The sequence below is a fragment of the Parasteatoda tepidariorum genome, chromosome 10 (assembly GCF_982258835.1).
Source record: "Parasteatoda tepidariorum strain Cologne lab strain chromosome 10, Ptep-v5.0, whole genome shotgun sequence".
NCBI lineage: Eukaryota > Metazoa > Arthropoda > Arachnida > Araneae > Theridiidae > Parasteatoda > Parasteatoda tepidariorum.
In genome coordinates this window covers 10,800,832-10,828,084 of record NC_141764.1, presented here as the reverse complement: position 1 = coordinate 10,828,084, position 27,253 = coordinate 10,800,832, and the positions used below count along the sequence as shown (strand labels likewise).

The following is a 27,253-nucleotide window of genomic DNA, read 5'->3' as shown; positions in this document are numbered from 1 at the left end:
CAGACGGTTTAAGCTTAAGAGTCAGAATATTGTGATATAAGAGCCAGTCCGTGCTCTTTTTCTTGATAGTGCTCTCATTGATATGCAAGTTTGTGTTGATTAACACAGGTAAATGATCACTGCTTAAGTCGTTGATGACATTGAGAGCGAATGCAGGTGGCATGTTTGTGATCATAATATCTAAGATGTCTGGTCTGCTGTGGTGGTTATACGGAAAGTGAGTTGGGTCTGTGGGAGCATATAATGTAAGGCCTAGTTTTTTCACAAATGAGTGAAGCTTCAATCCTTGTTTATTATTAGTGTTGCATCCCCATATAATATTTTTAGCATTTAGGTCACCTAATAGTATAGTGTCCATTTGATTATCAAAATATTTCATTAGGTGAGATTCTTTGAGATCATTGTTTGGGGGATTGTAAATAGTAGTGATCTTAACGTTTTTATTGGCCAGTTGTACAATTACTGAGGTTTCATCAATGTTGTCATTAGTCTTGGAGTTGTATAGTGATGACTTGTATTTTTTTGAAACGTATATAGCGGTGCCTCCTCCAAAATGGGTCACACGATCACATCTGTAGGCGTTGTATAGGGGAATAGACAGTCTTTTATTCGGTTTTGCATGTGTCTCAGTTATTGAGAATATGTCGGGTGAGTATTCAGCGACAAAGTCGAGAATCTCAGCCATTTTCGTTGTCATGTTGTTGGCATTCCAGAGAATAATACTCAAGCAGATAGTATTAATACTAGTCATAATTGTCTGTTAGGTTTCCTTGATAATTTTCAGTGCTACAATTTTGGGCACTTACTTTAGTAATAAGTTTGGTTAGGTTGTTTGCTGCTTCAATAGCTTGCTGCAGTAATTTTTGCATGCTCGGTTCCTCGTTTCCTGGGTTACTTTTTAGTGCATTTGCATAGCTCTTGGGTTGGGCACTTTCTCTAGTAATAATGTTTCTTTTAAAATCATACGATTTACCCTTATAATATTGGTTTTGTATTTTTTTAACTGCATCCTGAAAATATTCGCATTCTTTGGAATTAGCTGAATGTTCCTTGAGGCAGTTGCAACATTTGGGCTTATTAACAAATTTGTCTGGGCAGTCTCTAGTTAAATGATTACCCGTGCACTTAACGCATCTGGGTGGATGTCGACAGTTTGTCTGGCAGTGAAAGTACTCCTGGCACCTATGGCATTGGGTCGGCCTATCAGATTTTTTGTAATCCTCGACTCTTATATTTGTGTCTAGTATGGATCTGACCTCATATATTTTCTTGTAATTATAAGTCTTAACGAGATCTACTATAAAAATTGGTAGTTTTCGTATGTTATCTCCCTGCCTTTTTTTAAGCTGGGTAACTTTTGATGCAGATATTCCATGTCTATCTAAGAGATCTTGAAGAATCTCATCTTCTGTAAAGTCTGCGGGTACACTTTTCAGTACGACTCTTAGTTTCCTTTCACTAGGAAGTGAGTATGTGTGATACGATATTTTTTCATTATCTAATAAAGAAATAATTTGATTTCTGTCTTCCATGTTTTTGACTTTTAAGGTATATTTGCCGCTTTCTCCATTCATTTTTCCGTTACAGCCTGTGATACTTTTTTCATGTAATGTTTTTCTAAAGTTCGTCCAGCTGAAGTTGCTATCATTGATAATAATGGGTGGTGGCATAGAGCTCTTTTTAACTTGTGTGAATCCCTCATTATTATCATTATTAGGGTTATCATAGTCATGGGTATCCATGGTGTTGTCTGGATTAAGTGGGGGGTAGTCATCGTTTCGCCTGATTTTTTTGTTTTGTTTTGTATGATTAAGTTTGTCTGAGTTAGGCTCTTTGTTATAATGTTCATGTAGTGACATTGCGCATGCTACGTCATATGTATGATAGAAATCGTACAATTTAGCTCCAGTGAAATTTTGGATTTCGGCTTTAGTGTCCGATTTTTTGCGTATTTCATTTTTATTTTTCGATAGGTAGTGAATAAGATCACTAGTTTTAGAGCTAAGCTCCTTAAGGGAGTTTTCTATGTTTTCTTCTCTATCACTATAGTGTAGTAAGTTTTCTAAGACATCTAAGATTTTTCCAATAAAATTTGTTAGGATATTTATTAAATTTTTCTCAATCATATCATTGGGGGGGGGGTGTTGATTAATCTCATTAGTTGAGTTTTGTTCAAATTCCTCTATCTCATCATCCGTAGAATCCTGAGTACCTAACGGTGTTTTCCTTTTCTTAGTTTGTTTGCCTATACTGGAGCGCCTAGCCATGTTGGATGCCAAAGGTCCCCCAGGAGGCCCGTGCGGTTTCGGCGTAGCCGTCCCCGTCGGTACCTCAAGGGAGTCAGAAGGCTCCAGACTCGGTGACCCATCGCTCTCATGGGTCGCGCATTCACTTTTCCTTTCGGAGAGCCCTGATAAGGGCTGGAGTGAAGTAAATTATTTAAACAATAACACCCAACTTTATGTACGTACTTTGTATAATACCTCCCCCCTCCCCATCATACAAAATAGCAAAACCCCTCCCCCCTTCGGGATGTACGTACTTTTTGAACGGCCCCTAACACATTAAAGTAAAAATAGCGCTTAAAAGTAACGAATTAAAAAAAATGAACGCATCAAACGGATAGAAGAAACACATATCGAAAGTAATACGTAAAATTTACTTAGCGCAAATAAAGTAAATGCGTAAAAATCCGTGTTAGATTTTTATCCTTCGTCTTTTCATTTATTTTTAATGCTTTTTTTTTTTTTTTGTCAATTGAGCTTGTTTTACAGTGTTTAATTTATTATAAGCGTTTTTACTATAGTGTTTTTCTTTTCATTTTCTTCCTATCGTTTGTTTTTGCATGCTTCTATTTTAATTTTAAAACATATAATTTTGCTTTCTATCTCTTACGAAATGAATGATATTTAACAATCTATGCTATTTTTTTTAATGCATGTTTTTGTTTTTTAGGATTATTTTTCATAGTACTAGGATAGATATGGGCACGTTTGGATGATTCAAACTAATTGAATGTAGAACTGCCGGACTTATTTGGATGCCGTTCAATGAAACAATTTCTGAGATTTGAAGATTTTGCTGTAAGTAAAGTATATTTTGTTTCTTCTCATTTTTTGATAACTGCAGATATATATAAATCTAACAATGCATTGGGTATATATACAATTAATTTTTAACAAAAAGTGTTGAAAAGTTAGCCCTTCAAAGGAAGGAAACATCTTAATCGGTTTCAAAAATAAATAGGGTAAACCAACTAGTGAAGGAACGTTTCATAGATACTTTTTAAAAATAAGATTTTAAGCGTTTTAATTTTGATTGATTGGTAACAGTAGCTTACTACCTAACAATAGGAAGTCATCTAACAATGAATTGGGTTGCCTGGTGATGTTATCTTCTCTGGAAAAAGTTTTGATTTGTTAGTATCTGTTCAACGCCTCGTTTCTTTGACGAAATTATAAGGTCAGTGTTTGTAGTTAGCCGTTTAAAGTACTATTAATTGCATATAATAATGCTGTTTTCTCATTGTGAAAAAGAGTTACGTTTTATTTATTTTAAACATCATAACCTAAGCAAATACTGAGATAAGGGGGAGATTATTAAGTGGATTACCAAACGATGAAAAACCAATGAATGAGTTAGTGAAAATAAAGGAAATTGTTTAATTTTCTTGTACCTTTTATCATATTATACATCAAAATTATGTTAAAAATACAAAAAACAACTTCTAACCAGTGAAGGAACAGGCATGTTCCTTCACTTGGAATAGATTTCCAGTGAATGAACAGTTTGTGCGAAATATGATATTACATGGATAATTTAGTAGTTCTGAGATATAGAGGACACCTAAAATTCAGTTAAATGTTGTATGAATAGTTCCTATAACAATTTCATTTCAAAATGCTAATTTAATTGCTAAATTTATTTAAAGAATTATAATAATAATTTATTTATTATTTATCTTTATAAATGTAGTGATTAGTCATTACGTCATAACTTAGACACCTTAATAAACTATGCTTACTGACTAAATATAACAACTAAATAGAATAATAAAAGTTTGAATGGAAAATTTCTTTGCAGGCTTTTGTGCCAATAATTAGCTAAATTATTATACTATTGCAGTCTTTAACGTCGTGACGGAAATTGGTAAGAAAAATACGTTTAAAGACAATGAACCAGGTTAAAAATGGGTGAAGTTTTTTTTAAGACGACATCCACCGATAACTCACTGCAATGTGGAGATAATTTCGAAAAGCAAAACTTCCCTTACAGAGAATTATATTCGGAAGGCTGGTTTGAAGAACTTTAAATGAATCTTTAGGAGGGAAGCAGCCCTGGCATCCTTTTAGAAAGTGATTGCATTTACAATGCGAACGAAACGGGAGTTGAATACTGCCCTTATACGGGAAAAATCTTTGGCCCAAAAATTATAAGGATTTATAATCTATTGTTCTTAGGCAAGAAAAAGAAAGAAGTACCTCCATTGATTGTTTTTCCTTACTGAAGAATTCTTTGAGGTTATTACAGAATCAGTTCCTGCTCTATATTTCATTGGAAAAAGACATGAAGTTCACTATTCATGAAGTGAAACGATGTTTCTACTCATCGCTAATTGAAAATGCTATCAAATTCCCTATTTTGCTCCTTCTGGATAGGTATAAATCTCATATCAATTTGAAACTGAGCAAGTTTTGTTCATCAAAACAAATTCTCTGGTTTAGCTTTCTACCTAATTCATGAAAATCGCCCGTTATATCTTGAAAACAAAAGAATTGTGAAACAATATTATCTTAAGAATTTTACATCCATTTTTAAATGTAGAAAACGTTTACTTCAACAAATGCATGCAAGACAGAAGAAAAGAGTTAATGAGCAAAACAGCTTATCAACAAAGCACATACTTCGAGAGTAACGATGCACTATTTCTTTAGAAGCTTGAGAAGGAAATCTCACAAGCTATGTTGCAAATTTTTCAGAAGAGTTTAATCTCCCAAATATCCAATAGCCAGTTCTTTTCTCAATATGGAAGAATTTATTTCAAAAAGAACATTAGGTTAAGTCAAATTTTGGCACTGAAGCTGATACAAATAACATTGATAATGAAAGTATCTTGAAAACTGATTTTGAGATAAGTCCTCTTGAGGCATTGTTAGTTGCAAAAACAATTGCTTCCATAAGTAAATGGTAAGTACTGTTGAAGACCCCCTAGATATAGGTCAATGAGAGATGGATTTTACTCAAACTTCGAAACTCCTTTTTCTCATTTATTATCCAGTGAGGAATTCTAGAAGTGGTACTGAAAAATAAAAAGAAATTTCGAAGATGCATTTGCATTGGCCAATAATTTGGAAAAAAGAGGAAGGTCAATTCAAAAGAAAAATAAATAAATTACTTTTTTGCATTGACTTCAGAAAAAGAATGAAACTTTAAAGAGATTGAAAGAGCTGGAAAAAAAGTTAAAGCAGAAAGTATGACGAAAGGAAAAAAATACTTCGAAAATTGAAGAAAAAACTTAAAAATATATGGGGGGAAAGTGTAAACAATAAAGTTATATGACTATAATAATAATAAAAACATCATCGGATTTCGCAATGATAAACATTCATGATAAGAACGGACTATTAAACTGTAAGGAAAAAAATAAGAATTTTTTTTTTAAAAAATTCTGTATTCTACCATATTTTACTTTTCATTCCATGACTGAAAAAAAAGTAAAATTTTCCACGTTAACTGTGGTTATATGTTGTAATTCCAAGAAAAATCTTGTTTTTAGACATTTGTGTGGCCTATGGATTCCTAACGAGCATCAAACATCCTCAAAATTAAGTGTTCATTCACTGGAAAATTTAGTGTTTATTCACTGGTAAGAACTGTTCCTTCACTTGGTTATTTTACTACTTATTATTTGAGCCACCAAAAGCTTAAAACAATATTATGTAAGTTTTACATAATTTGCATTTAATATCAAATATGTGGGCACCGTCATTTAGCTAAAATTACAAATTTTGAAATTTTTATGATTTTTTTAAAGACAAGCTAAGCTTAAGTGTTCATTCACTGGTCAGTTTACCCTACTATGTTCCAAAAAAAGTTTGCAAATATAGATGTGGTTTTTTCTTCATAATTTCGCTGTTTTTTTATGTTGAGAAAGTGAGCAATAAATTTTAGTTTAATATTTTTTAAATAAAGTAGTTAGAACGTGGTATTTTATTTTTCAAGGCAGCGTGGTTCCGAAAAATATTAAACAGCTTAAAATATTAATTATGTGATCGCACAATAAGCAAATCACATCCTCTGTTAACGTAAGAAAGTAACGACGCGCTAACTTGCTTTAATTTTCACTTTTCCTGAAGTTATCTAGTTTTTGAATTTCATTTTAATAAATAATGTAACTCTTCAAAAGAATAGTATTATAGATATTTCAATTCATTTTATGAAATCTTGAGAAAAATATTAAGAAATCTTTGCAGTTTTTCTGAAATACCTAAAATGCTTGAACTCAGAAGCACATAAAAACAATTTTTGTCCAAATTGTTTCTTTCTCCAAAATTTTATTTAAAGTTTGAATTTGTTTCAAGTGTAATTTTTACAAATTATTATTTTCCTTCTTTGAAAAAAAACCACTTGAAATTATTATGTGACTTCATCCCCGTTATGTCCTTTGGAAATATTTGAAATGCCTGTATTATCGTGTTTCAAATATACTTATGCAATTTTAATCAATATGTGGTTTTTTTTCAGATTTCGAAATCTTTAGACAATCTAAGAGACATCATAGTTTTTTAAAGGTAAGTCATATAAACACTCAAAGGATTTGATATACTTCTTGTTCACTATATTCACTTCCTATACTTAAATGAGAATGCATTCAAAAATTAGCCTAAGCATTATATTTGTCACAAACTCAAACAATAAAGCAATCGTTTTCGTTCCGAAAGGTTAGACACCTTCTAATTAAGTTAAAACCTCTTTTTTGAAAGGTTTTTATTTCGGGGAAAAATTCGGGATACAAATAAATTGAAATAATTTTTCTTCCACAAGCGTTCAAAATCTCGACGTAGACTGTCGAAAAATAAGTAGAAACTTTTTTAATGAATTATAGGTAACAATGTTAACTATCGTGACTAACAATGTTAACTAAGAGAACGGTGTTTTCTAATGATGGAAATGAAACCATATCTAGCTAAATAGCTTTTGTAGTAAATTTAAATAAATGAATGAATGTTAACCGAAATTTCTTAATTAAGTATGATGTTAAGTATATAGTTAAAATAGTTTTATCGGTAAATCTCAAAAACAATTTCCTCTGTAAAAGTATAATAAGTTAAGTTTGTTGAACTGCTGTTAAACCTTGTTCATTCTCCTATGGTCATAAAAAACGGCAAAAATAAAATATATCGTAAAATAAGCTAAGTAAATTTTTTGTTCATGAACAGTTATGTAGAGTTTACTTGGTCATATCTTCTTATTTTGTTTTTCAAAAATTCAATAACCGATTTTAAGATATAAATGTTTTCTTGAATCGCCTCGATAATAAATTAACTATTATCCAAATTTAAAGTACACTAAAACAAAAAATAAAGTAAAGCGAAAATTAAAATGCTGTATAGTCATGCATTAAGTATAAAGTTAAGCAAATCTTTAAATTTAAAAAAAGGATGTATTGTAAAGCGTAAAATGTATAAAGTGAAATTTTTAGCAAAGTAAGAAGTTTGTAAAGTAAATTTAAAAAAAAAATAGTGCGTGGAGTCCCTTCGCTTGGAAGAATTTAAACTTCGCGACCTGCGACGTTAATTGTAGAAGAGTCAGCAGTCGTAGAAGGATCACTAGTTCTATTCAACGACTCTTTTTCCTGCTCCGCTCGCTTCCGTGATCTGTAATCACGGTAATATTGTGCATTTTTCCCTCGTGGACCTATTGAACCAGTGGAAGTCCTTGTGGTTGCCATTGTCTCGCCCTGGAAAATGAATTTGTATTAATAATGTACGTGTGTGGCGACCGCCATCTATCGTTAAATACTTTCACTGCGCTGAAACCGTCTACCAGTTGTCGCGTGCAATCATCATCTAGCCACGCGCTTGTTTCATATAAAAAAAAAACGTCGTTCTTTTTCTTGCCATTTTTTACAGATCTGTTATATTTAGTAATAAAATTTGTTAAGTTTGTTATGTGAATTCGTGATTATTGATAAAATTCACCTTCTGATCCATACGTACCACTTACTGCACGAATTTACACTGGTGACCCGGACAGAGAATTTATATTGGTGACACGAACTGTGAATTATGCCGAACACGAATGAAAGTGAAACTGGCACTACTGAATTGGCTCGAGTTGCCGTAAAATGTCCACAATTTTGGAAAGATAATCCTATCATCTGGTTTTCGCAAGTCGAATCGCAATTCATTACGGGTGGAATAACACAAGACAATACAAAGTACCATATTGTCGTTGCATCAATCGAAACGGAAATCTTGGCGCAAGTAAGTGATATAATTACTTCACCTCCAGTTAATGATATGTATAAAACATTAAAAAATAGACTAATAGAAGTATTTAGTGATTCGGAAGAGAGACGACTTAAGAAACTCCTTCAAGATATCGATTTAGGCGATAAACGCCCATCTGCATTGCTTCGCCAAATGCATGATTTAGCTGGCGATAGTGTGGATGACAAATTTTTGAGATCGTTATGGCTGCAAAGACTGCCAACACAGATGCAAGCTATACTTAGTACTTCTTCTGACGAGTTAAATAAACTAGCAATGATGGCCGATAAAATTGCCGATGTGTCAAATTCAAATGAAATTCACTCTGCTACGGTAAAATCGACACTGCAGTCTGAAAACGAAATTGTTGGTTTATCTGACACTATAATTACCATGCAAACTCAAATTAATGAACTGAGTAAAAAACTAGATAAAGCATTGAGATTTCGTAGTCGTAGCCAAAATAGGGATGAATGCAAACGTCGTGATCGCTCTAACAGTAAAACACGGATGTGTTGGTATCACTTTAGATTTAGAGACAGTGCAAACAAATGCATTTCTCCTTGTAGTTTTAATCCGGAAAACTAGGATGCCTGACGTCGTTGGTGGCAGGCGTTTATGGCAAAGAAAATAAATGCCGCTTAATCATCTGTGAGAAGACATTAGGTCTTAAATTTCTTGTAGATACAGGTGCAGATATATCCGTCCTACCACCAACTGTTGCAGAACGCAAAAAACAAGAGTCAATTTTAAATTTAGTAGCTGCTAATGGATCCAAAATTCCTGTTTATGGAAAACATTCTTTAACTGTTGACATAGGTTTACGTCGTCTTTTTAAATGGACTTTCACAGTAGCTGATGTTTCCAGACCTATTTTGGGTGCTGATTTTTTGTCAAATTACGATATACTTGTCGATTTAAAGCGAAAATGTTTGATTGACAGATTAACATCAGTTTCAACTAGAGGTAAAATAAGTACAGACAGTTTACCTAGTATAACTACTTTAAAATCTTCTTTTGAACTTGATAGCCTCATCAAAAAATACAATACCGTATTTGATGATATTGAATATACGCCAAACCAAACTCACGATACCTCTCATGTTATTGAGACTAAAGGACCTCCTGTGGCAGCTAAGGCTAGACGATTATCTGCTGACAAGCTAGAAGCAGCTAAAGCTGAATTTTCTGTTTTGGTCCAGAAAGGGATTTGCAGCCCTTCTAATAGTTGTTGGAGTGGTCCTCTACATTTAGTTAAAAAATTAGATGGATCTTGGAGACCTTGTGGGGATTTTCGGGCATTAAATGCAAAGACAGTACCGGATAATTATCCCATACGTCACTTACATGACTTTTCTTCGAATTTGTATAGAAAAACTGTCTTTTCCACTTTGGATTTAAAAAAAAGCATTCCATCAAGTGCCAATGCATAAAGACGAGTCCCGCAGTGGACTGATCGTTAAGACACGGTTCCCAGCAGATCACCGAAGTCAAGCATCACTGGCTGCGGTCAGTGTGCGGGTGGGTGACCACTTGGATCAGCCTGCGTAGGGGCCGAGGGTGTGCGGTATTGGTCCTCGTTAAACTGTTCTACCGTAAAGTGCTCGACTTCGCGCGCAGGTCGTCGGGCTACCGAAGCGGGGGAGCCATCCCCTCCGCAGAGGATCAAAATTGTGATGGAATGTCTTCGGATCATCCTCAGGGATGTTTCTCAGACCGTCGCCAATAGCCCATTGTGCAGCTCTAGTGCGACGTAAATGAACAACAACAACAGCATAAAGACGATATAAAGAAAACTGCTATCACAACTCCCTTCGGTTTATTTGAATTTAACTACATGACCTTTGGGTTAAGAAATGTCGCCCAGACCATGCAGAGACTCCTTGATCACATCCTTCAGGGTTTGAACTTCTGTTTCGTATACATTGATGACATACTCATCGCTTCTTCCTCTATTAAAGAGCATTTGTTACATCTAGATGAAGTACTCCGTAGGTTGAAGGCACATAATTTAAAGGTAAATTTATCTAAGTGCGTGTTTGCTACTGACAAAGTTAAATTTTTGGGTCACTTCATTGACCAAAAAGGTATAACTCCACTTCCTGAAAAAATTTAAATAATTGAGAATTTTCCCAAACCTTCAACTGTTACTACTTACCACTTACTACACGAATTTACACGTGAATGCGTCATAATGTAATTTCAGAAGAGAAACAATCAATTGATATTCACAAGAGACGTACCTTGACATAACCTTAAATCCGTCGCATTGTCCGTGGGAATGTTTTTACTCATTTTTTACAATTGTTATCCACTAAATTTTAAAATAAAAAATACTACCCTATTAAATTATACGTGTATCATAACAAACTAAAAAAAATATTTATAGAAAAACAATACTTTTATGACTTTTATTATTTTTATGCTAGTGAGAACCAAAACAATATGGAAATGAATGAGGGAAAACTGGATCCTACCACGTGATTTCCCGGTCAATAAAAATGTAGCGTTAAACGTTTAACGCAACCTTGTTGGAAGTCGCATAAGAAGTATAACTTTAAAAAGTAGAAATTATGTTAGAGAATAAGAGTTGCTCAAAGTTAAAAGTAAAAGCGTTAGATTAGAGAAAAAATTTAATTTGGTGTTAAAAGTCTTCTTGTAGCTATAATGATACCATTGGAACCTCCATTGACACCAGGCATATGGGCTGCAAAAAGAGATTTGAGTGCACTGACAAGTAGAAAAGGGGTTAAAATTTCACCTTCACAGATACAAAAGGGATTTAATAAAGCTACATTAAAAATAAAAGAAATGTTTATATAAAATTTGACAATTTAATTATAGAAAAAGTTCTTTTTTACCAGTTCTCACAATCATTCTAATCTTGGGTTATTATAGTCATTAAAATATATTTCAAAGTTGCAAAAAAGCGTATATCAAAACATACAATTAAGAAATCATAATGATCCCGGTATGAAAATTTTAAAATAAAAAAATTAGCTTATTCGTGAAAAACTGAACTAAGTTACACCAGTAGGGGAGAGTGGGGTCAATTGTAACATTTTTTACTTAACTATTTTTAACTAACTATTTTTAACAAAAAATCCTATATATTATCAGTATTAATTGACAGACGAGTAAAGTAGACTATTCTCTACTAGAAAAAAAATAAATACCTTATTTTAAATGTTATTATATTAGTAATTAACAATTTTCGACAGTCGTGCACTTGTTACAATTGTCCCCACTTACGGGGTCAATTGTAACAGTTCATAAATTCAACTAAAACATAGTTAATTATACATAGTATCATAGTTGTGATATTTTTTTTTATTGATCAAAATAGTAGTGATATTTTAGGAGTAAAAATAATAATGAGCAGAGACCTAAAGGGTTAAACTTTTAACTTTAAGGGGTTAAAAATTTTAATTTATGCTGTGAAAGGTGACAAATAAAATAATGCACATGCAACATAATATAAATGATATAGGAAACTATTGGTGGTTCTTAAAGAGTTAAGTAATGGTTTGTAAGCATAAGATTATTTATTTTCAGCTATTACAATCGTCCCTTTACTTATTGTTACAATTGTCCCCAAGACGCCATTTCAGCTTCATTTGTTAAAAACAATGCTAGTTAATTAACTAAACTAATCTTTTTTTTCTGAAATGTTAATTAAGGTGTCCACTTACATATTCGGTTAATAATTTTTATTTATTTGAACAAAATTACTTTGTTACAATATAATATTCTAATACCAAAAAAATTACTTGCGTAGCGTGAAAATATCTTTCGTGATGTAACTCTTTCAAAAGTACCTAGAAATGGTTGCCAGCAGGGATGTACATGTAGATTTATTAAATACACCTTGTGCGCCACCTAAGAACCAAATCTAAAACCCGACACTCGAAATTTTTGCTCTGTTACAATCGTACCCTGTTACAATTGACCCCACTCTCCCCTACTAACATAATATATTCTCTTAATGCTGTGTCCTTCGGATAGAATTGCTTAAGATCTAAGAATTTCACCTTTAATTTTGAAGAAAAAAAATGCTCGAATTTAGTTTGTAAAATTTTTTCTGTCCTTCAAATTTTATGTATACTATTATTTTATATGTTTTGTGTACAAAACATTTTTGTCTGTTACAAAAATTTTGCATTTTAGAGCCCCAATTAAATAATCTTTAAAAAAAAAAATAGATAAGTAGACAATAAGACTTAATTTAAATAAGTCTTATTTTAAATAAACTAATCTAAATATTTTTTAAATTTTCGTCTAAATTTTTTCTTTAGTAAGTTGGTCTAATTTTGATTACAAAAGTTTTTTCCCTAGACGTAAGGATTCTATTGCCTTCTTTTCCATATCATCCTAATGATAAAACAAAAAATTTATCATAACAATAAAGTGCAATTTTTTTAACAAAATTAATTTTTTAATCATTAAAAAAATGTTTTGAATATCAACATCGTGAAGTCTCTTAGAGCTCTGGGCCGACGACCACTTGCCCCATCTTTGATGACTCTGAATACGAAAATTCAATTTCTAGTTCAGCGTTATATTTTAAATAGAAAAGAATTCCATCTTGGTTTTTATTCTTTTCCAAATTGGTCTTATTGATTGTTTGATCTTTTCCAAATTGATTTTTATACTTTTTTCTCTCATTTATATTTTAATATATTTAAATCGAAATTCAAAAAGTTGATCAAGTTTAAGGAAGAGAATTACATTGCGCGAAAATGAGAAATGCCGGAGGAGTGACAGGCGCTTTCATTAATTGACGAAATTTGAATGCGGTCAACACTGAAGTTCTGTCGCCAAGGAAAATAAAAACATTCGCAGTTTAAGTGCCTGTCACTTGAAGCAAAATGGTTATTTTAAACTATAAATATCATTTTACGTGAATAATTATTTGGCTTTAAAATAGACAAATATCTTAAATATTTTAAAAGTTATTGAACTTTTTTTTAATAAAAAAATCTCCAATTTTATTTTATATTTTATAACTGTCGTTGAACAGCAGACCCAATTATTGGGTTTACGACTAAGTGTTCAACTACGTAGCCTTGTAATTTTGAACCCAATCCAGAAGACAAGGCAGCTACTGGTATAAGTATTAGGAGAAATTTGCCTTCGTGGAGGACTTTTTGATGGACCTAACCCGCACTTGCGTTACATGCATCGGAAAACGACGAAAACCTCTCATGGTTATTCCGACAGCAAGGGGACTCTAACCCATGATCCGTCTACCACTGTGGATTTTTTATGTCATCACTGTGGTCGGTGCAAGTCGGATGCGGAATTTGTATTGACCGAACATAGCTGGGATTCGAATCCGGTTCACATCATTGGAAGACGAACGCTCTATCCCCTGAGCCCCTCACGAGTCATTTTTTGCCTTTTTAGACTAGCCCTTTTTTGCAACATTCTCTCATTTTAACACATGTAGACCCTTCAAGTGGCAAATCACTTAGTTTATTTTTAGCTGGTATAGAAGTACAGTGTTTACAAAAAACGAAAACATTAGTTTCTGAATTCAATTTGACAGTGTATCAAAATAGTTAACCTTCTTCTTTTGTTATGTTTGAATTACTGAAAAATATATCTCATTTTATTTAAATATAAATGTTTTAAGACAATTGTATGCTATTTGAAATTTTAAGAAAGATGTATTTCAAAATTAATACTTGTATAGTTACAAAGGGTTTTTTTTAATAGGCAAAACAATCACAAACTTTAAAATATATATTATAGATATGGGTTCAGATATTCCCGAATTTTGTGCACGTTCAGAAGACCACTGTTTTCTGCTCACGTAAACAAGGATTTTAAAATGGTCTATTCAAATCGATGAATAGAGAAATAGCGATTTTCAACCCAACATCTTTTTATTTTTAATTAATAATGAAAATTTGATACACAATCTAACTTTAATGGTCATGAATTCAAGTTCATGCACTTTTTTATTATTTTCAGCCAATCCAGCAACAAATCATGTAGGTTGAATTTCGTAGTTTTACAACTATCGTATCTTAGAACCTTAAAAATGAATGGAGCGTTCTCGCCTTACAATGAGGTGAACTGGGTTCAAATCCCAGAAAGGCCTGGTCGATACGAATTCCGCATCCATCTTGCACCGACCACAGTGCTGACGTAAAATATCCTCAGTGGTAGAGACGGATCATGGGTTAGAGTCCCCTTGCCTTCGGAATAACCATGGGAAATTTTCGTCGTTTTCCGCTCCATGTAACGCAAATGCCGGCTAGTTTTCATCAAAAAAATCCTCCACGAAGGCAAATTTCTCTCAATATCCAGAAGTTCCCTTGTCTTCTGGTTTGGGTTAAAATCACAAGGCTGCGGAATTGAACATTAGTAATCATAAATCCAAAAAAAATTGGGTTGGCTGTTCAACGACGGTGATAAAATAAAATAAAGTATAGTAAACAAAAAATAGAATTTTTGAATGCCGAATTGGGAGATCATTTAACAATTTAAATTTTTTTTTCTTTTCATTTTTTTAATATTATTGAAATCCTACTTTAATATTATTTGACTAAAAAATTCTTGAACTATATTAGAAATCTTTATCAAATATGATTGCTATTACGAAAGAATACTGACTGATATTTATTCTTTTTATGCAACATTACTATAAGATTGTTCTATATATTGATATTAAGCTATTAGTAAATGTTTTGTGTTCTATTAATTAAATTGCGCTAAAAACGTTTAAGACTTAATGTTCGAAATAAAACAACTATGAAATGAAAAATAGTATACATTACATTATAGTATAATAGTATACATTACGTTATGAAAAATAGTATACATTACATATACAAGTACATTATAGTATATTGTAGTATACTATAAGGACCACAATTTCTATATTGCCCCGCAAGATTTTAAGAGTAAAAAATCCATATGTGTAAAAAAAAATTATGATCATTCCGAGAAACTACATTTTAGTGTTCGATTTAGCATTTTAAATAATAGTTAGCACTAATTACTAATTAATAGTTAGCACTATTTAATTAGCGAAGTTAAAGTCACCCGTTAAGATGGGAACTCTTAACGGAAAACCAATGAGATTGATACTTAGTACGTGAAAATCTGATCATTAGGGCGAAAGTTATCCAGGTTGCATTTTTGCGCATGGTACATATATCTGTTTAAGTTGTTCATATGTAGAGGTAGACAAATTTATTACCACTTTTTTAGCGTGCCATAGGGTGTACAAAAAATTTTCTTTTTCCGTTCGTAATTTATTGTCAGACGCCCGGTGGCTTCACACTCTTGTGCTACAGGTCCTTTGTTCGAACCTCATGCCGACCAAGGTTGACTCCGCCTTTCAACTCTTCAGTGTGTCGATAAAATGAGTACCAAGCATGCTTGGGAATTAAACACTTGGGGTTCAGCATTCGGCTGACCACCTAACAGGAACATCTGCTCCTGCAGCCCAAGGTCAGAAAACCTGAGATGGACACATTAAGTCTTGGCCCTCTATGGGCTCTCGCGCCATTTAGTTTAGTTTCTAATTTATTATCAGTCCCACAAATCTCAAAAAGTTTAAACTTCATTTATATGTTTGAGAAATCGCACGATCTTAACTAACACGAATCGCACGATAACACTTCTAAATTTATGAACAGATTCTTAAAATATTTATTGAGTAATATAAAAAATGTGTTAGTATCTAAGTGTTTCCATTATTTTGTCCAACCCTTGTATTTAAAGTATTAATACAAAATTTTTGCTACTATAAAGAAAGAAATATATTGTCTGAAAATACAAAAATTATAATGTACGATAAAAAAAATGTGATGGCCCTCTTGTTTCAATGCTCAGTACTCGTTCAGTTTTAAAAAATAAATAAATAATAACTTTTTAAAAATCGTAATTTAATTAAATATTTTAATCAATATAACTCAAAAAACATAAATGACATTTCTACACACAATTCCTATTTGAAAGGCAAAACCATGATAGTTCCAAGTTTATTTTTATTATTGAATTTTTAAAAAAAAATTTCAATACTTAAATGATTAAAAAATATTTTGCAATGAAAAATAATAGTTGGAATAAAGTAAATGTCTTTTAAAGTAATATGTTTATTATTGAAACAAAATGTTTGCACATTTCTAGGTTTTAGAAGAAGTTCGATTAATTATTATATGTATGATTGTGTGGCAACAGCCTTGACGGTGGTCTACTAGTGCCAATTACTCCTTGATTCCGGACCGCTGGCATCTGTGACTTCAGAAAGCTTTCGGTACGTCTTCTTAACTCTCAGAAATTTTGATTAAAAAAAATCACAAAAATATTGCAATATTCATCATTTTAAAACTTGGAAGTTTCCATAAATATAAGTGTAAAAAATTATAATGAGTTACATTGAAAAATTATCTTTTAAATAAATTGATCCGATATTAAAGCTAATTTAGTGAAATATTATATTTAAGATCAGTGGTCGGAAAAACTACATTACTTTTCTAGTTTATTATAACTGCAACTACTTTGTTACTTAATGGCAACTACAACCTTCTTTTAAATGTAGTGACTACATTTAAAATTGTATTAACTACTTCCCAACTTTAAGGAGAAGAACATTGCTGAAGAACACCTGTGTTCAAAGTGCTTTTGAATTACAAGTTGGCTCACATTAAATATAGGGGAATAATTAAGAAATATTTATTTATGTTTACAAGAGTGAGTTTGTTATTCCAAAACATCTTTTCGAATTCTTAAGCAAAAATGGCATAAATATAAAGTATGAAAATTAGAGCAATACTTAAGTGGGGGCAGTCGTGGCTTAGGCGATAGAGTGCTTGCGTCCCAAGTTTGGATCTCAGAAATTGTTGGTCTCTTCAAATTCTGTTCTCACTACAGTACTGGTGTAAAAATATCAACAGTGTCTGACTAGAATCCACTCGCCGTCGGCATTATTGTTTTCCAGGAAGGTCAATTTGTTCCAATGCTTTATTCCTTTGTCCTGTGGGTTTGGTTAAAAACTGCCAAACGTCAGATTTGGATTGCCAGTTATAAAAGGATCCGCAACCATTAGGAATGAGTTTGTCTGTATTCAACTATGGCGTAATACCTATCTGAATTGTGTGTTGGAAAAGCATGAGAGTGAATACTTTAGCTCAAGGCTTATGGGCATTTATACACACTTGTTGTGAGTGAGTATATTTCCTTTGAGTTGTGTAACAGTTAATTTTAAGATTTACATTAAACTTTCGATACCATTAAATAATATATTTAATTTTCATTCGTTGCTATTTGGTTAGGCTTAGTTTGCTTAATGTTCCTCTGTAATGTGTTTGATTTACAAACAAATTTAATTTGAAGAATTAGTGTACTATGAATGACCAAAATTTGTAGTTGTTGACTTCCACCGGTGAATGTTGAAAATTATGTAGTCGCTTTAGTAAGTGTCAGAAATACATAGTTAAGTGCCTACGTCAATGTTTTTTTAAAGGTCAAGTTCCATTACCTAGTATGCATTTAACCGGTACTGGGGACACTAATGTTTCTCCAAATATATTCTCAGAAGATATTAAAATATCAAATTGACATAATAATACAAACGAATAAATAAATATCAAACCGTATATAAGAAATATTTCGTACATTCACCAAAGCAACAAAGCAGTGATAGTGGACATTCACCGGAGAAAGTAGACATTCTCTTGATTTCGGTTTCTTACGGCAACATATATATGCAACCTACATTAATGATTCTTACTGTATGCTGTATCATAAAAATAACTTTGCTGACACCTATTGATCATATACAACTGAACATTTTAATTTTAGAGTTGTTGAATACCAAAATGGTGGCAGTTATTTTTACACCAAGTCTTTGCAGAGGACATTTTTGGCGATTCACTATTTTTAGAAACTATCTTTGATACTTCGTGTAGCAAAACACTTAAACAAATGTAAAAAAATTGTAGAAAAAGAGAAAATGGAAAAAAAATTCTTAATTCTTAAAACGAAACGTAAAAGCCGAAAATTTTAGAAAAAAAAACGATTGATAGAGAAGTCTATCCAAAAAAAAAAAAAAAAAAAAGAAAAAAAGAAAACTTCAAAATTGCAGTTAAAAGCAATAATTTAGAATTTCATTCTAATAAAATAATTGATTTTTATTTTCAAAAGAAGCTTTCATCACTATAAATCTCTGTTTTTTATATTGCTGCAAGTGGAGAAGATAAGGAAAAAATAGTTTCATTCGCCATTAAAATCTTTAATAATCTTGTAACGTCCACGAATGGAAAGAATGCATGGGAGTCCGGGGCAGCTTGCTTGACAGAGCTTTGATCCCATGTCCAAGTGGTCGGGAGTTCGATTCCCGCCGGCCGAAATCTCCCCGTGAAGTAAATGGTGACTGGTGCACGTTAAATCTGTCGGATCACAAAATCCTCCATGTTTCCATAAGGAATCATATTTCTAGGGGAAACTCTGATTCAAGTCAAAAATATGATCTGTTGGTGTATAAAAGGATCCACCCTTTAAACGGGCTGTGACGTGTGTGTCTAAAGTCACTTTTGGCCATAGATGGCACCACTGAAAATCAAGGAACGCACATAAGCCCCTTCTGTTTTAAATTTCGCTTAGATTCACCCAACAGGTTTGCTGGTATAGACAAGTGGCATTAGAAACAACAGCTAGAACGCTTCGAATGAAAGTTTCGGTGAAAATAGCATCTTTCTTGCGCATTACAAGAAGTCGAAATCAACGATTTTGGAGCACATTGCACAATTTTGGCGGAAAGTGTAGCTCCAGGTGGTAAACGTCTGGTATTTGTTTGATCGCCATTTTAGTCTCGCTGTGGCCGGTGGCGACTTATGATTCATCCCTACATTTAGAAAACAAACTTTGGTTGACAAAGGTGGGGGGAAGAATTGGACGCATCTAACAGTTTTGTAAAAAAAAAATTATTCGAAAAAATAAATAACAGTGGAAACATATTCATGTGTGTCGAAAATTTATTACTATTTTAAAAGTCTGCTATTTTATTCATATCTTATTTATTACTTTGTATTTTATAGGTCAGGTAGTAGTCTTTATGATGGAGAACAGTATTTTGTGATTCATGATAGCTATGGTAAGAATCATACTCTAGTATTTCGATAAATTTTCGTTCCGTTCAAATCTAATGAAAATACCTTAAGTCGAAAAAGGATTTGGGATTTAGTCACTTTTTCGGGAAAAGTGGGAGGAAGCTTCTGAACGATGTCTGATAACAAAAATGGAAATTATTTTAAGATAAAATTTACTAATATATCGTGACTTATTTATGTAATGAATATTTCAAACCCATCTCGTATATAAATAATATTTAAATTTGGTTTAAAGGTACAAATAAGCCCCAAGACAGTTTCTACAGTCTTCAGGTCATAATTTAGCTAAACCTTCTTTTTAAGTAAAATAAGGATAAAAGAATTATGAAAAATGTAGCAAATTTTTATATTGTATGAGAAATTTTAATCACGGAATGTTAATTTTTGCTGTCATATCATAGGAAAAATTTTAAGTATCGTGGAATATTAAAATTTTAAGTAAAATAGGATTAGAGGAATAATGAAAATTTTCACAAATTTTTCTAACATTTGAGAAATTTTAACAAAATAAATAAAATTGAGATAGTATTTTGAAAATTTTTTGTATGAAATGAGAAGTTTTAACTCTCACGAAATGTTAACAATTTAAATTAAAAACGGATATTGGAATTATGAAAATGTTCACAATTTTCGTATGAAAATAGAAATTGGAGGAATCGGGAATGTTAACAAATTAAAATAGGGATCGAGGAATTAGGAAAATTTTCGCAAATTGTTATATGAAATGAGAATTTTTGATTATCATGGAATGTCAACAATTTAAATATAGTAAATAAATGACCGACCTACCCTAAATAGGGCGTACGGCGCAATTTTTTAAATTCACAATTTAAGAAATATTAAGTTTCACAACATGATTGGCAATGATACAAACAAACTACAACAAATAGGCAATGATACAAGCAAATAAGTTACAGAATGATTCACTTATAAATCACAATAAACAACCACTAAAAGTGTGTTGGCGGCAACTACAAAATTAAAACCATAGTGAAGTAAAATCATGCAAGGGAATAAAACACCAGTATAAGGCAAACAGGCATAAAAGATGATTTTAAAAGTGAGAAAAAAAAAGAGTTAAAAGGTGTTGAATCTAAGAGAACAATAAAATCAAGTAAATTGTAAAATCAAAAGCCAAAAGGGCTAGTAAATTCAGAAGAAGTTGAAATCAAGAGGGCTTGTAAAATCTAAAATAGTTAGTCATTTAGAGAATTAGTGAAGAATAAGAGAAGCCAAAAGGCCAAAATAAAAACAATTAAAATCAAAAAAAGGGATGCTCAGAGCAGGAAAATTGATTAAAATTCTAAATTAAAACAGCCTAAAAAATACAAAACTCTAGTTAAAACAATCACAAAACAAAATCTGAATAAACAATTAAAATTCAGCAGGCTAAAAGTTGATAAAACGTGATAAAAACAGTGTGACACCCGAATAAAATGAGAAATTGGTAAAACCTAAGTGGACAAGATTAATTGTTTGTAACAGGCAAGTTCTGATGCTAGGTGATTATATTTGCCTCTTCAAGTGTCGTTTTGATGAGTGTTTTGATTTCAGTCCTGCAAGCCAACTCTGCGTGATGTTGGTTTTTACCTTCAAATTGATCTCCACGGAGTGTCTGGAAGTGGGCGCAGTCAAATACGAGGTGGTCTGTTCAATTTGGCAATAATTACAGTTAGGAGTTTTGGTAAATAACTTGTTCTGGTGTAGCCCAAACACCCAGTGACCAGTTAAAAATTGAACGTCAGCCTGCAGGCGTTTTATTGAAGGGTCCTTGAAAAATTTAAACGTCTGTCGGCCTCTGTCAGAACTTTGCCACTCTAGATGAAGCAGCTAGGCAAGCAGATCTTAGATGAAGTAAATATTCCTTCCTCCACCGATTCCAGAAATGATCCAAAAGTGGTTGTTGATATTTATACCTTTTAGTTACTGAATCTCTATTTACAATCAAGTCATTAGGTTTATACTTAACAACAGGTAAAGACATCAATCTTTCACCTACTAAAAAAATGAGAAGGTGTAAGTGGAGAAGGTTCTGAGGGTTCGTTATATAGATGCGTAATGGGCCTCGAATTTATCATGGCTTCAATTTCCAAAACGACAGTGTCTAATTCTTTAAGAGTTAGAGAAGATTTACCAATAATTTTCTTTAAACAAGTTTTAACAGTACGTATCTGTCGTTCCCTGAAACCTCCCCACCATGGACTTTTTTCTACAATAAATTTCCAAACAATATTTTTAGATGCGAACATATTTTTTACCTGAGGTTCATCAATTTGATTCCACCATTTTTTTAGTTCACTATTTTAGAAATTATTCTCAACACTTGTCTTTTGGTGTTTCCTGATTCCGAGGAATACCTTAAATCCTTTAAATCTAATTTAATTTTATCTTCATTAGGATCCCACTTTAATCTTAAGAAACCTGCTCCTAGCCCAAAATCAGTGTTTTCCTCATATCCGTTTTTACGCCGAAGTTCGTTTAGTTCCATACAATTAGTTTTTAATTTCCGTAAATTAAATCCGGCGTCGCGTAATATTTCAACCGCCGATGAAAATAACTGATACGCGTCCTGAACAGTTTTAGCACCTTAATACAAATCATCTACGTATGGAGAATTGAACATTTCATAACAATTCGGTTGATCTTCCTTAATTTACTTATATGAAATTTTAATACGCAAGCAAGAACAAATAATGACGTCGCTAATCCCAAAGGAAGGCGATTAAATTGAAGTATTCCTTTTGAAATATCTGTTTCAGCCGAAAACCTTAAAAATTTTAGATAATTTCTATCCTCTTCGGCAATTTCTATCATGTGATAGGCTTTTTCCAAATCTCCACAAAATGCGACTTGATTTTCTCGAAATTCAAGAATTATATTCAGTAAATTTGGATAAAGATAAATTTCCGATTCAAGCGAATCATTCAAAGTTTTTTTATTTTCATTTGCCTTACTACTACAATCGTAAACAACGCGAACGCGACTTGTTTCTTTGTCATTCCTAATTACTGCACGATGAGGCATAAAATATCCTGAATTTAAATTTTCATTTACACTATTCCCAACAATGTTACATTTTATTTGTTCCGAAACAATTTGTTTATACTGATCTAAAATCTCGGGATTTTTATTTAATTTATTCTCTAGCGAATCAAAACGCCTTTTTTCAACTTCGTAATTAGAGTCCATTTCCAAAGGAGGTCCAAAATTATCCCTCCACATTAATTTACATGCTTAACGTTCTCCATTAAATCGCAAAGAATCCTAAAATTTCTTTAATAATTGATTATCCTTTTCAAAAGCTGTCCTATGATGAGATCCTATGAGACGCATTGTCAAGAATTGCGCTCGCCAAATTAGAATTTTTATCCGAACAAGCTAATACAGAACATGTTTGTAGAAAAGCTTTATCTTTTCAAAATATATTATTGTGTGAAACAGAAATATTCTCTACATTTATTTTTGAGTTAGACTGATATTTAATCGTTTTCCGAATCTTTCGTTTCATTAGCTCGTTGCATAATTTTGTGGTTTAAGAGTTTTCCTACAAACTGATTCGTGATGGTATTTAGAATTACATATTTTACATACAATTCCAGATCTACATAATTTGCTTGAGTGGTTCCTTTTGAAACAAACCCAACATCGTCCGTCAGACATAAGTTTACCAATTTTTGTTTCAACATCCAATTTTTTACAATCAACAGAATCATGCGAATTTATCAAACCACAAAAAATACAAATATTTTTTGACTGAGTATACAAAGTTGAAGCTGTGGCTACGTTTTTAGGTTTAGAGTAATTCTTTTGATAAGTTTGTCCGCTTTGATAGTTTTGAAAAGGGGTGCGTTTAGTTTCGTAATTTTTGGGACTACTCATTACAGATAAACAAATTTCTCTAGATTCGACCTCGTTCCTTAAAAATGTCATTATTTCCGTAACTTCACAATTTTTATTTTTATCACGTTTCCGATGAAAATCTAAAACTAAATTTTAGGGTAATAATTTCAATAACAATAGGTTTAACAAATGACCATACGATCCTTCGGTAACATTTAAAGCACGTAAATTTCGTATGTTTACCTCGATTTCATCACATAGTTTACGCAAACCTTTAACATAAGATGAGTTTCTAACCAGCTCCAAATTAAGTAATTTAGTCATATATGAATTAATAAGGAAATCAGTTTTACCATAACGTTGTTTTAATAGTTCAATGCAAGAATCGTAATTTTTATCATTTAATTCAAATCCAGCAACAACATTATGGGGGGGAAGGGATTTTATGTACTGAAATTTTTCAATTTTAGAAAGGGAATCATTTGTACCTATTGCGCTACTAAAGCAGTTAAGGAATTCCTTGAAATTGGAATCACTAGAAAAACGGGGAATTTCTAATTTGGGTAATTAGGGCCGAAAAGTTTTTCTGCAGTTTCAGTAGAAGGATTATGACTTAATTCAGTTACATGATTTATTTCCTTGTTCATTTCTTTAATTTTACTTTTTAACCTTATTTTAGTAGAAAGAATTTTTCCCTCATACTCTTCTGATACTTTGATTTCAGTTTTAAATTTTTCTGGATCAGTAATTAGATCTTCTATATCCGAATCATGTTTTTTAAGAATTTGTTCTTTAGTTTCTAAAAAGTTCGAGCAATTCTGAAAGTGGTGTATCAGTTTCCGCTTGCTCTTCCACATTTATTCTTTTAATTAATTTCGTTATACCGCTTTTTACACTACTTTGTTTTTCTATAAGTTTATTAATCTTATCCATTTTCAATATAATAATATAAGTGATAAAATCTCCTACCTTGCAATCCAGATAATGTACCAAATCCAATAATGTAATATTCCAATTACTTCCTATTTTTACAAGATCGGTAGTAGTTATACACCAATATCATAATTCCTCTTTGTACGAACAACCTTTTGTCGTACAGTTCCAGTTTTTTTTATAGCAATATTCACGACCGGTATGCACCATTTTGCAGAATGATTCAGTGGTGAATGGGTGCATTAATTAGAGAAACCATATTTAAATAACAAACAAATTTAATAATAAAAACAATAAAAAATATGATGCGAAATGGGGCTCTCCAATGAGCCATCAATTCAATCCATTGCCTTCCAAATGATCAAACCTGTATAAAATCGGGTGTCTCAAGAGAAGTAGTAGATCGTCCGCATAGACTAGACGATTATACGACAATCGTCATATTTAAGATCTTTAAACTGTGTGAAATCGATGTTGTCAAAATAATTAAGAACTGTTTTAACAAGTATCAACCACAAAATGGGACCTAGTGATGAGCCCTGCGACACTCCCACTGAGAGGTGTTGTTTTAAAATACATTTGCTATCTTCATAAATGAAAATAACTTCTCTATCATTCAAGAAGTTGAAAATGATTTTTACAAGGTTGTCTGAAAGATTGAGTTTATTTCTTTCTTTAAAATACTCCAACAATTTGCGTAAATACCCCGATACTATGTCTGTCCTCAGCTTTGGCTTGTTCTACAAATTCCACGAGTGATTTGATTGCATCGTCTGTTACTCTCCAATCCCGGAAACCAAATTTGTATTGATTCAGATAATTTCTATCTTGTAAAAAATATGTTAGACGCTTTGTGATTAATTTGTCTAGAATTTTTCCCCAGACCGGGAGAAGAGAGATTGATCTGTAAGAGGCAGGCAGTGTAGTATCCCTGTCGAGTTTTGGTATCAGGGCGACTCTGGCAATCTTGCGGCATTTTGGGAAACTGTATAATTCCATACATTTGTTAAAAGACTGAAGAAGACAAAATTTATTAAGATTAAAAAGTTCCCTAAAAATTTCGTTTGGGAGTCCGTCAGGACCCGGTGCCCTCCCGTGTTTATAAGGTTTCTCACTATCGTCTCCAATTCGAAAATTGTAAAAAGAGGATCTTCTGTTCCTTCCAGTACTGGTTCAACTGGTTTGCCGGGAAATGGAACAATTTAAATATAAAAGAGAAGAAATATGAAAAATTTCGCAAATTTTTATATGAAATGAGAAATTGTAACTCTTACTGAATGTTGACAATGTAAGTACAAGAGGGATAGTAGAATTATGAAATTTTCTCAATTTCTTTTTTAACATGAGAAATTTTAGGTATCAAGGAATATTAAAAATTTAGGTAAAAGTGGGAGAGAGGAATTGGAAAAATTTTCGCAAATTTTTATATTATATGAGAAATTTTAGCTATAACGAGACGTTTTCAATTTAAGCAAAATAGGGATATCAGAATTCGGAAAATTTTTATTTACTTTAGCCTTAACTTCTTTTGGTGTATAAGTAACGAAAATGCTTACTGGGCTTACGTTTGGTTGGACAATTTAAATATTTGTTTTCTTGTTCGAAAGTTAACTCACAGGCTCTTTATAAAACAATATCACAATAAGCTCTTCTTTTTTTTTTTAATGATTTTAAGAAAATTTTGAACCAAAAATTTTCTGCTATGGGCTACGTGTGTAAAAAAAATTTCATTGGTTTCTATGTCAAACGGTGTTTAAAACTTGATTTAGTTTTAGTTTTATTTAGTTTAAAGGGTCAGCACTATTTATTAGGACTAACGTGTGCTAAAAATTTATTCAGTAGAACTACCGTTTTGGAGGGTTGGCTAACAGAAATATTTTTTTTAGCCTAGTGATTTCCTACTTCGAGTTAACCACTGGAGAGAAAATTTTAATACTTCTCTTTTGTCATAAATTAACTAAAACTTGTATAACAAATACTTAGACATTATATAAATTAATAGTGACTCTTAATTTTACTATAACTGACTTCTATTTAAATATCCATTTCGAAATGTTGATAATCTCATTTAAAATCTTATTCTTTACAGGACAGGTTCTAAAGGTCTTCGTGAAGAGGCATGGCATAGATTTCATCTGTATTTTGTGATACACCATTAGTTCTGGTAAGAATTTTATGATGCTTCAGAAATTGTAGTGTTTTCAACTATATAACGAAAGCATCAAAGGAAGAATAAGAAATTTTTATTCATTTATCTTTTTTTCTGACAAAGGGTATATAGAAAGAATATGAGTAATTAGTGCTTATTTAAGACACAAAAATCTCTTTTTTTTCTGTAGGCAAACGATTTCCTACTCTGAGCAAGTGTTTGAAAGCAGCATAAAAATTTGTGGTATGTAAGTCAGGAGTTAGCAAAAATCCTTTTTTTGGCCATTGCCTATTTTTTGCTGGTTGCGTAAGGATGAGCTAACGTTTAGAGCAGGATTCAAACTTCCGAAAAAAAGTTATCCGAAATTCGTTTTGGCCATAATCTATTCTTTGTCGGTGGGGTGAAGGGTCGGTAGGGTGAAAAATTATTAGTTTGCTTATGATTTATTATAATGAACTAATTTTAGCGTTCAATATTTAACATGGTGATTAGAGTTTTTAAAAATTGCTTAAAGGTATTTATTTTCGTTTTTTAAAATCCCTTAAAGGTGCTTTTATTATTGGGTGTTTTTAAAAAAGTGCTTAATTTTCCTTTTTCGAAAATGAGAATTTTTTCTTTTGTCATGTCGATTCCCCCCACGTATTATGCAAAAGCGTGCTTTTCACATTGTTCTATTCAATGTTTTAACTATTAATTCAACCATTATCTATTTT

General features: G+C 32.0%; 1 long non-coding RNA gene across 1 annotated transcript; it reads left to right on the top strand.

Moving 5' to 3' along the window:
- Positions 1-2,948: 2,948 nt before the first annotated feature.
- On the top strand, positions 2,949-26,557 carry LOC147802150 (uncharacterized). Its single transcript, XR_015429863.1, has 5 exons — positions 2,949-3,083; positions 6,745-6,791; positions 16,638-16,764; positions 19,547-19,602; positions 26,481-26,557. It is a non-coding gene; the product is annotated as an uncharacterized LOC147802150 (long non-coding RNA).
- The last annotated feature ends 696 nt before the right edge of the window (positions 26,558-27,253 follow it).